Raw genomic sequence first — 10781 nt, 5'->3', positions numbered from 1 at the left:
TTTTCACTCACTCATCTAAATCAGTTAATTCATTGAAACCAACCAGCTGATCTATACCACAGCAACAGTGATCCTTGAGATGCTTGGCTATAAGACGATCAGCCGCAAGGAACATTACCCTCAATGGAGACTAAGGGCCAAGATCAAGGCAGCACGGAGGGAAGTTAGGCAGCTATGAGAGCTGCATAAAGGGGGGTGCCTAAAAAGTACAACAAACTGTCCATAGTGGAGCCCATAGAAACAGCCAAGCAAAGACTCACAGCCTTGGGTAGCTACTTGAAGAGGCATACCAGAGACATACATTTATTCTAGAGCCAAATGTGACAGCTAAAGCTCTGTTCAGTTCTTCTTTGGTATGACTTTATTGGGCTGATATGAACACAGATATTAAGTCTGAACTAAACCAACCTTTAGAGGAAGAAGAAATGTTTGATTTGTGGTTGGAATTTAGGTCCACCCTCAATCTGACGGCTACATGGCGTCAGAGCAGCAAGTTAAAGCAAAGATGCATTCATTGTGATATCTGAAGAGGAGTAAACACTCTTAGAGACACACTGTAATTTAAATCAATCTGAGGGTAAAATTAACCAAATTTCTCTAAGTGAAGGCTACTTGCCAGCATGTAGCTTCACCTTGTTTCATTGTGTAACACTGAAATCAAAATAGGCCAACAAATATACAAAATAAATGTTTTTATTTCATGAGACCTTCTACCCATTTCTCTTTCCTGTGCTCTTTTTTGTGTAGCTTATTGGTGACTAATCCCTGCATTATTTTACATTACCTAAATGCATTTATTCATGTAATTATGAAGAAAGGACAGACAAAACTGAAGGCCAAGACAAAGAGACACTAATTGCCTTCTTGTGAAATAATGACACCAGAAATATAATAGATATACACACACACACAGAGGTAATATTAGGTCAGTCCCACTGTGGCCCACGCACTGTTGAGACCCCCCTCCATCAGCACCACCATCCCTCCTCCCTTAAGCTGAGAGGTTTTAGGCTTTCAGAAGTACAGCGTGTCCCAGCACATGAAGCACACAGTAGTCTAGCACGTATTCGCTCACATGGAGAGTTTTCCCGTCCGGCTTGAGCGCGCACAGACAACCGACTATTTGCATTCTTGCGTTGTTTTAAATATTTCCATCAGCCATGCAGAGCAACACGTCCTCCTTTTACAGAGCAGGTTCCGGGCTGCATTTAAATATACAGGCATGCGTGGGATACCTAAAGCCTACAGCTGACCGGAAACAGAGTTTACTGGAATTCAGTACGTGTTAATGGTAAAATGGATTTATTCTATTCTTCTGTGAATAAAATATAAAGCTGCATTCAGAAATAATGCATTCATTTAATTATCTTGTATTTCTTTTCCTGGGAAATAATTGGTGAAATAGATGGTAAATTTTTTTATCCATACTTGGTTATGAATGACATTTCTAAGTGCCCTGTTTATTATGTAGTACCGTATTTTCCGGAGATATAAGTCGCACTTTTTTTCATAGTTTGGCTGGGGGTTCGACCTATACTCCGGAGCGACGTATATGTGACATTTATAACACATGAACCAAAATACTCCAGCCACTTGACATCTCCGTGAACTGCAGCTTTAAGGCAGTCTTGCGTAACCTGTGGGCACAGTGGATGATGGATGGAGAGCACAGCTTAACGGCAACTGGGAGAATGCGCCACCCAACTTTCCTGGAAGTCATTGGATGGATCAAGAAAACATGGGCTTCAGTGACAAACCATCCTGTTGGGATTCAGAAAGGCTGGAATAATTGGAACTGCAGCTGACGACGAGTCTGACTAACGCGACACAGAAGAGGAAGCGGCGCTTCGTCTACGGAGTGTACGGAATTGTTTAGAAGTGACACCGAGGATGAAGAATTCAATGGATTGATGGTTTGGTTAACTTGTTAGTATGTTCTTTATGCTATGGTTATCTGAATAACTTAATGTTACCTTAACATACCAAACACGTGTTCGTTGTGCGTCATGTAGCTGAATGTGCTACGTTAGCATAACGTAGGCGTAACCGTGTTCGTCCTGTTCTTTAATCCATTATTATTTTAATTGCCGTTCAAGATGGAATTTCTGCTCTGGGTCTCGATTCTATCAACCCCCCCCCCACCCCCCCCCCCCCCCCCCCCCCCCCCCCCCCCCCCCCCCCCCCCCCCCCCCCCCCCCCCAAAAAAGTGCGACTTATAGTCCAGTGTGACCTATATATGTTTTTTCTTCTTTATTATGCATTTTTTGGCTGGTGCGACCTATACTCCGGAGCGACGTATAGTCTGAAAAATACGGTACTTTCTGCGAAACTACCAGGGAAATAAGCTGGAAATGTCTGCATCACAAAGTTTTAAGGTCAACAATAACAACTTCCTGACTTAATGATGAGTATGGTATGATTTTAATAATAAGATAGTGTTATTAAGATAGTGTTTATTTTCACATGCACAGTTATACACAGTACAATGCACAGTGAAATGTATTGTAATGTAATGTAATAATAAAAGGTAGTGATTTTCTTTAATATATTTAATCAAGTTTTTAAAACTATTTAAGCACTACTGAGAGTTTCCCCTAAATTATATCCTCAAGCAGGTCAGACCTGAGCTGCATACATGCACAAATTTTTCTATCCATTAAGATATTCCTGAATCTGACATTTGTGGGCAAAGATTTACTGTCAACCTCATGCTTCCAGACTTCATCATCATGACTCCTGCATCTTCAAACATTCTCCAAACGATCCTATTTCTCTCCCTCGTCCAACTCTCGGACAAAAACATTGTGTTTGTAACTTTAGAAATGTGGGAATAGAAGCTTGGCACAAGTCACGCAAACTCAGACTGATACATGTGCATGAAGAGAGAGAGTGTAAGAAACGCACAATAACAAGCAGAGGTGGGGTCAGTGTTTGAGCTGAAGTCACGATACAGCAGAGTGTGGGCAGGATGTGTGAAAAACTGTTGGATCTCAAGCGCCTCAAACAACAAACCCACTGCCTTTTCAGGTTTTTGCACGCCAACGGTTGTCTGTTTGGTTTTGGCAACTGTGTCTAATTTGTAATTTTTACAATAAAAGTGTCAAAGCAAACATGACATTAGCTGTTGTCGAGGCTTACAAAGACATCTAGAATAACAGGAGCTGACAGTGAAGCTTGTTGTGATGGATTAGTCCCAGAGAGAGTCTCTCTCTGTACAAAGTGACTGATATAATGCCACATGCTTACATGAGGCACCCCGGCAAACTGAACTACTCTCATACTGATACTCTCCTTATATAAGAAATAACAGCAGGAAAAGGGCAAATATTAGTGTCTGAACACCCCCATACACCTGCTCTATGGTACTAGGCAGTAAACAAGCAGACCCTCACACGCAGCAATTAAAAGGCGGATGGGTTTGTTTGCGTAATGTGTTTATCTCAGTCTGGAGCCTCTTTTGAAATGCAAACAGGAGTCTGTTTTGTGCTGAGTGACCTTCATCTCGCCTGTAGGAGAGAGATGCTGTAGATGCCCTACAGTTCATTCAGGTGTTTATTTGTGGTTTGTGAGAGATAAAGTCAAGCCTTTTTTTACATCATGGACAGCTGATTTTCACTTCAAAATACTGAAGCAAAAACCCCTTATTGTGTATGTAGCATCATGTTATGCAAATTTCTTCCTCAGTTAGCTGACGTACTTCATTCAGGCCAAATATCAACCCCTCAGGCTGCTGTTTGATATTTCCAACAGGAAAAAACCTCCAACACAAAACACTGAGGGTAAAGTCAGCAGCCTTGAGACTTTTGTGATTATGGTACTCATGGTCAAATTTTTATAGGTAAAAGTCTGACCATAATGAGTTTTTTAAAACTCCAATATTGGAGCGTTACTTCTGTCTCATCAGTATTATAAGTGCAATCATAAAAGTTCAACTTTGCTCATGAAAATCCAAAATCATACCTGATCTAATTTGGCAGATTTCTTCTTCAAGGTCAGCAACTTTTCACCACAGGACCACTTCAAGTGCTTCAACCAGACATAGGAATGTCTACTAGTAATGAAATGTCAGCTACAAAGTGATGGGCTACTTGTGAATGATCACATATGTGGTTGGAGCTTAGGTACTTACCATAGTGTTGCTCTGAGCTAAATGCTATTATCAGTATGCTAAAATACTGGAACAACAAGTAGTTTTGTCTAAGTTTTTAGTATACTAGTATAGAAAGTGCAAGTGAGGGCAGATGGGAATGTCATTATTTCTTTACAGATTTGAGCAAATATGCTACACAGCTATAATTAAAATGTATCCAGAGGGGAATGCCGTTCTACTAAATTTCATGGCAAAATCCATAAAAAAAAAAAAAAAAAAAAATCATGGTTGAACAACAGGAAAAGTACAGGATATAAAATTCCTCTGCTGGGGACACAGTAAGAAGTGAAGCCAGCCCGGAAGCACCTTAAACCTGGATTCTTTTGAATGGCCACCAGGGAGTGGCCATTATACCAACCATTACTTGTGGTTGCAAAAAGTCTATGGGAAAATGTCTCTCTCATTTGACCTCTGTAAACACATTCCTGCTGAGTTTATAGGCTCAGTCACTCATTTAGTTCAAATTAAACATAAAGTTAATTTATTTTGTAAAAACTTGGTCATACTACAGTATGTTTCAGAAAGGAGGATTATCTGGGGTACGTTCATGGCCTAACAATTTGTAATTGACAAGTTATTAAACCAATGAGAGTGCAGTTTCATAGTGAGAACCCCCTGTCTTGTCTAATTTGGTCTCAAAACACAAAAATCAAAACCTTTTAAAAGGCGCAGGTCTTAGTTTGAAGGCGAATGTGTCATGTTTAACAGGACTCCAAATACAGGACTCAACATCAAAAGATGAAAGAAACTTAAAGCTACCTTCATTTCAGGCTTGGGGGTAATCCAAAGTACTCAGTACATAAAGGGAATTCCAAAAACACAAAGTCCACAAGAAAAATATAATACAAAAGGTCCAGAGGGAAGTAAACCAGATCCAGACACAAAAGATGCACACAAGAGAATGAACAAGAGCAAGGAAATAAGGCAGACACCATGACAAAGGAAAACTGAAGCTATCATGGGTAATCAGGGGGAACTTGAAACATAAGTGTAATGTAACACAACTGAATTAAATGTAGATAACGAGACACAAGAAAGTAAATGAAAAGCAAAGCACAAGTGATAAGGACTCATCTCTTTGTAACTAATTTCACCTTCACTAATTTTTTTTTTTTTTTTTTTTTTTTATTTCCGGCGCCGCGCGAGCAGGCAGCCAGTTTCAGCAGCTCCGCACTAATTCCGTGTTTTTTTCTCATTTGTTTAGTATTAGATGTGTTTTGTGTTTCTGTATCTTCTGCTCTTTTTCCCTCATGATGGAGCAGACTTTTTTCTGGAAAACTTTGTTTTTATTACCCTTTTTATGGTGTTTATGTTTGGAGATGCGAGAGTGGCCACGCTCCTATTGTTTACTCTCGGGACCAGCTGATCTCCATCGGGCGCTCCGCTGTGCCTACTCCTGCTGAACGACTCGATATTCCCCGCGAACTGAGAAGGAAGAGACGCGGGAGACGTGCGGGCATAGGTCGTCGTTGCCAGGGGAGAAGGTACAGGCCCGTCATCCCGTCCATCATCATGGGAAACGTGAGATCTCTTCCCAACAAAGTGGACGAGCTGGCGGCGCTAACGCGACATCAAAGGAGCTACCGGGAGAGCAGCCTCATGTGCCTGACGGAGACGTGGCTAACCGAGCTAACCCCGGACTCACACATAACAATGGACGGCTTTCAATTGATCCGTGCCGACAGAACCAAGGAGAGTGGTAAGAAGAGGGGCGGGGGGTCTGGCTGTGTTTGTGAACGATAGATGGTGCAACTCCAGACATCTAACCATCAAAGAGACGCTCTGCAGTAAGGACATTGAACTGCTCGCTGTTGGTATGAGACCGCACTATCTTCCTCGGGAGTTTTCACATGTTATTGTGATAACTGTGTATGTGCCTGTGCCCCTCTGCTAACGCTGCTGCAGCCTGCGATGTCCTCCATGCTACTACCAGCAGACTCCAAACACAGCACCCACAGGCCCTCTTTCTGATCTCAGGGGGACTTTAACCACGTCTCCCTGTCCTCCACTCTCCCCACCTTCACCCAGTATGTCACCTGCCACACCAGGAATACCAACACACTGGATCTACTGTATGCCAACATCAAGGAGGCATACAGCTCATCACCTCTGCCTCCCTGGGGGGCTCAGATCACAACCCTGGTTCATCTCCAGCCTGTGTACAAACCCTTGGTACACAGAGAACCAGTTGTGACACACACAGTGAAGAAATGGTCTGAGGAGACTGAAGAAGCTCTGAGAGACTGCTTTAGCTCCACTGTGTGGGAAGAGCTTTGTGCCCCTCATGGGGAGGACATCGACAGCATCACGGACTGCATCACTGATTACATCAATTTCTGCGTGGAAAACACTGTGCCCACCAGGAGGGTACGGTGTTTTTCAAACAACAAACCCTGGATCAACTCGAAATAAAGGCTCTCCTGAAGGAGAAGAAGAGAGCCTTTAGATCAGGAAATAAGGAGGAGCTGAGAGCCGTGCAGAAGGATCTGAGAAGGAAAATCAGGGATGGAAAAAACATCTACAGGAAGAAGATGGAGGACCAGCTACAGCAGAGCAACATCAGTGGGGTTGGGAGGAGTTTGAACTCAATTTCAGGCCACAAACCAAGCCCTAGGGTTGTGGGAGACTTAGAGTGGGTTAACAACCTGAACCAGTTCTTTAACAGGTTTGACCAGCCCCCACCCCTCCCCAGCCCAGTCCCCCCTGCTGTCAGCCCACCATCTTTAATGACTGCCAACCTTTTCTTCTTCTTGGGACCTCACACCTCTCAGCTCTCAGCCATCACCCACCCCCTTCACTTCTGAGGACTCCATCTCACAACCCCCATCCCCCACCTCCATCTTGTCCCTCTCAACTCATCATGTGAGGAAGGAGCTACGTAAGATCAAGGTGCGAAGGCTGCTGGTCCAGACGGCATCAGCTCCAGGCTCCTGAGGTGCTGCGCAGATCAGCTGTGTGGCATCATGGGATACATGTTCAACCTGAGCTTGAAGCTGGGGAAAGTACCACAACTGTGGAAGACCTCCTGTGTGGTACCGGTACCAAAGACCAAACATCCAAAGGATCTAGCAGCTACAGGCCGGTAGCCCTGACATCGCATCTAATGAAGACCCTCGAGAGGCTGGGTCCTCAACCATCTACGCCTCATGGTGTCGTCTTCGTTGGACCCGCTGCAGTTCGCCTACCTGCCTGGCATCGGGGTGGATGACGCCATCATCTACCCTCCTGCCACCGAGCTCTGACCCACCTGGAGAAGCCTGGAAGCACTGTGAGGATCATGTTCTTTGATTTCTCCAGTGCTTTTACACCATCCAGCCAGGACTTCTGAGAGACAATAGCTGGAACTGTCAGGAGTGGACCACCACAATCTCCGAGTGGATACTGGACTACCTCACTGACCGCCCACAGTACGTGAGGACACAGGGCTGTGTCTCTGACAGGCTGGTCTGCAGTACGGGGGCCCCACAGGGAACTGTGCTGGCACCGTTTCCTCTTCACCCTCTACACGCAGACTTCTTCATCAACTCCCCACGCTGCCATCTGCAGAAGTTCTCTGACGACTCTGCCATAGTTGGCCTCATCACAGGTGAGGATGACTCAGAGTACAGACAGTGGACTCAGGACTTTGTGGACTGGTGCCAGCGGAACCACCTCCTGATCAACGCCGCTAAAACCAAGGAGCTGGTGGTGGATTTCCGCAGGCGCAGACCCACCACACGGACACCGGTGAACATCCAGGGAGTGGACATTGAGATAGTGGACTCTTATAAGTACCTGGGTGTTCACCTAAACAATAAACTGGACTGGACTCATAACACTGATGCGCTCTACAGGAAGGGTCAGAGCAGACTCTACCTGCTGAGAAGGCTGAGGTCTTTTGGAGTGCAGGGGACACTCCTGAAGACCTTCTATGACTCTGTGGTGGCATCAGCCATCTTCTATGCAGCAGTATGTTGGAGCAGCAGCTTGTCTACAGCTGAGAGGAAGAGGATAGACAAGCTCATCAGGAAAGCCAGCTCTGTCCTAGGATGTCCTCTCGACTCAGTGCAAGTGGTGGGAGACAGAAGGACTCTGACCAAAATAACATCACTGATGGACAAGGTCTCCCATCCCATGCATGAAACTGTTGCTGAGCTGGAGAGCTCCTTCAGTGACAGACTGCTGCATCCTAAATGCACAAAGGAGCGTTACCGCAGATCCTTCCTCCCAGCAGCTGTAAGACTTTATAACCATCACTGCTCCCAACAAAAACCACAATAGCCTACACAATGTAGGATAATATATAATATACTGTAAATAGTCCGGCCTGTTAAGGTTCAACACACAGGCACATCATGTACATTGTATATAGTGTTATTATTAGTAGTAGTATTAAGGTTAATATTGTTTGTTGATTTTATATATATTCTTTTCTTAATAGTGTGAATTATTATATCTTTATTTATATTTATAATAACTGCGGCTGCTGTTACACCCAAATTTCCCCTCTGTGGGACAATAAAGGCTGTTTCTTCTTCTTCTTCTTCTTCACCTAGCGACTGCCAGGAACCTCCACCTTGGCAGGCGGAATAAACACTTTTCCCTGGCCATCGGGCCAGAGGGTCACTGACCAGTCTCTAGGCCACTGTGCCACTGGGGCTCCAGCAATGAATTTCACAGTGACTGCCAGCAACCACTCACAACAGGACTCGTTCAGAGAATACACATTTTCCCCCTGCAACCTGTGGTTGCCAGATGGTTGCCAACAGGTCTCTAGGCCTGTGTGACTGAGGTAGGTAATTTGCAGTTGACAACAACTGTGATAGGAACATTTATTTTAATAACTCACACACTCAAATTTTAATAAAGCATGAATTATGCATAATTAAGGGGATGGCTAGGTGTCATTTTGTATTGTTTGTTATCCACTTGTAGCCTATCATAAAACAATGTAAGAAGTTGGTTGTCCAGTTTTTTTCCAGTACCTTCAGTTTTAAGTCTTGAGGGGTGGCTCAAGACTTTTGCACAGTACTGCATGACCAAAACCAGAATGGCTGCAGTCAAAATGACACAGTGGTTGAGATTACAGTGGCTGCATCGATCTTTTTATGCAGTCTGTGGTCTGGACCAAAGTGTTGCATCATCCCTACATTCATAACACCATGACGTGTCCAACTTGGGGCAAAATTACATAGGAGAAACAAACATGGATGTTTCACCAGAGACAGTCATTCAATATAATTAAACCCAGTGTTACTGAATGTAGCGCAATATTTAGTCTTAAGTCTGTCTGACGTAAACTCTTTGCAAGTCATCCACCGAACTGGGAATCATTTCTGTCTCCACTTTTCATCCCATTTGACATTAACCATGAATAATTCAATTGTACTCACATAACAGCTCTTTGATGCCGTAATGAAAGACCAGTATTACAAGATTTATCTGTAAATTCTTTCTTTCATAACATCCGCCCTTATTTCAAAGGCTGGATGAATCGAAGTTGTGAGTGAACTTGTAAGGTTTGCTTTTTTGTTCAGAACACAAAAGCAGGTGTGTGTGTGTGTGTGTGGGGGGGGGGGGGGGGGGCATGTTGTTTCTGTTTCTCACTGCCAACATTCAATACCCTGAAATCAGTGCTGACTGATAAAATTGCAGCTGTGGTCTCAGTGTGATGGGGAATAAGTTGGGAACAGTTTGTACAGGAAATGGAAATGCTTTTCTTTCTCTGTATGCGAGAGAGGAAAAGCAGCAGTGGAGAAGAAAAACACTTGAGTTTCAGTTCCTTTTCCACCAATGCTCCCTTCTGGGTTTCATTCATAATTTACTGCCCCAATGTTCTGTCTGCAATTAGGATACAGAGAGGGAATGAGCACAGGCAAGCCTCTCTCTTCCTGCCAGCACGCACACTTATTCTTATGATGTGATGGATGGCCCGGGAATCCTGCCCCCCCCAGCTGTCCTACTTTCTGGCTGTGGAGGAATGAAATCAGCCTCCTCATCTCTTGTGCTGCAGTTTCACGACAGGCCAGAGTTTTTACAGTCCTGGCTGCCTGTGTGGTATGTAAAGCATCCAGTGCCCAAGAGGACACTGTTTATTTACCACTCGGTAGGTAGTGTGGCAAAGGCGTTCTAACTATTTGAATTTACAACCTGGTATCATGTGCCAAACATCTAGGCTGGTATCATGTTCTCAAATTTTGCCCATTTACAAAAAGTCATGCCGTCACACATTTGCATCAGGCTGTTTCTTTTAATCTGGGTCACTGTGTACTATTTATACAGCCCCATCAGATTAAAGCACAAGGAAGATTAGCCGTGTAAAATGACACTGATACTCGTATGGTATGAACGTGAGAATAAAATCACAAGTTTTCCTCAAGTTTTACACAATAGTCACACAAACTACATATAGCCAAAATGCCCACTTCAGCAGAGACAGTGGTACTCCAAGTTAAATACATTTTTATTTAAATCAATCAATTTATCTGCTCATATACTGGCTCCCAAACTTTGGACAGAAGCGGTGTTTGACTAAATATAATTTTAAAGGCTTTCTTTGGCAACAGAACAACAACTGTGGAAGACATTTGGGTTGGCAGTGCTGGTGTCTTTATATTAGCTATGGTTCAGTCCAATTCAATTTTATTTATAT

This window comes from Archocentrus centrarchus, chromosome 2 (genome assembly GCF_007364275.1).
Source record: "Archocentrus centrarchus isolate MPI-CPG fArcCen1 chromosome 2, fArcCen1, whole genome shotgun sequence".
Lineage (NCBI taxonomy): Eukaryota > Metazoa > Chordata > Actinopteri > Cichliformes > Cichlidae > Archocentrus > Archocentrus centrarchus.
Note: the sequence above shows the minus strand (reverse complement) of the source record.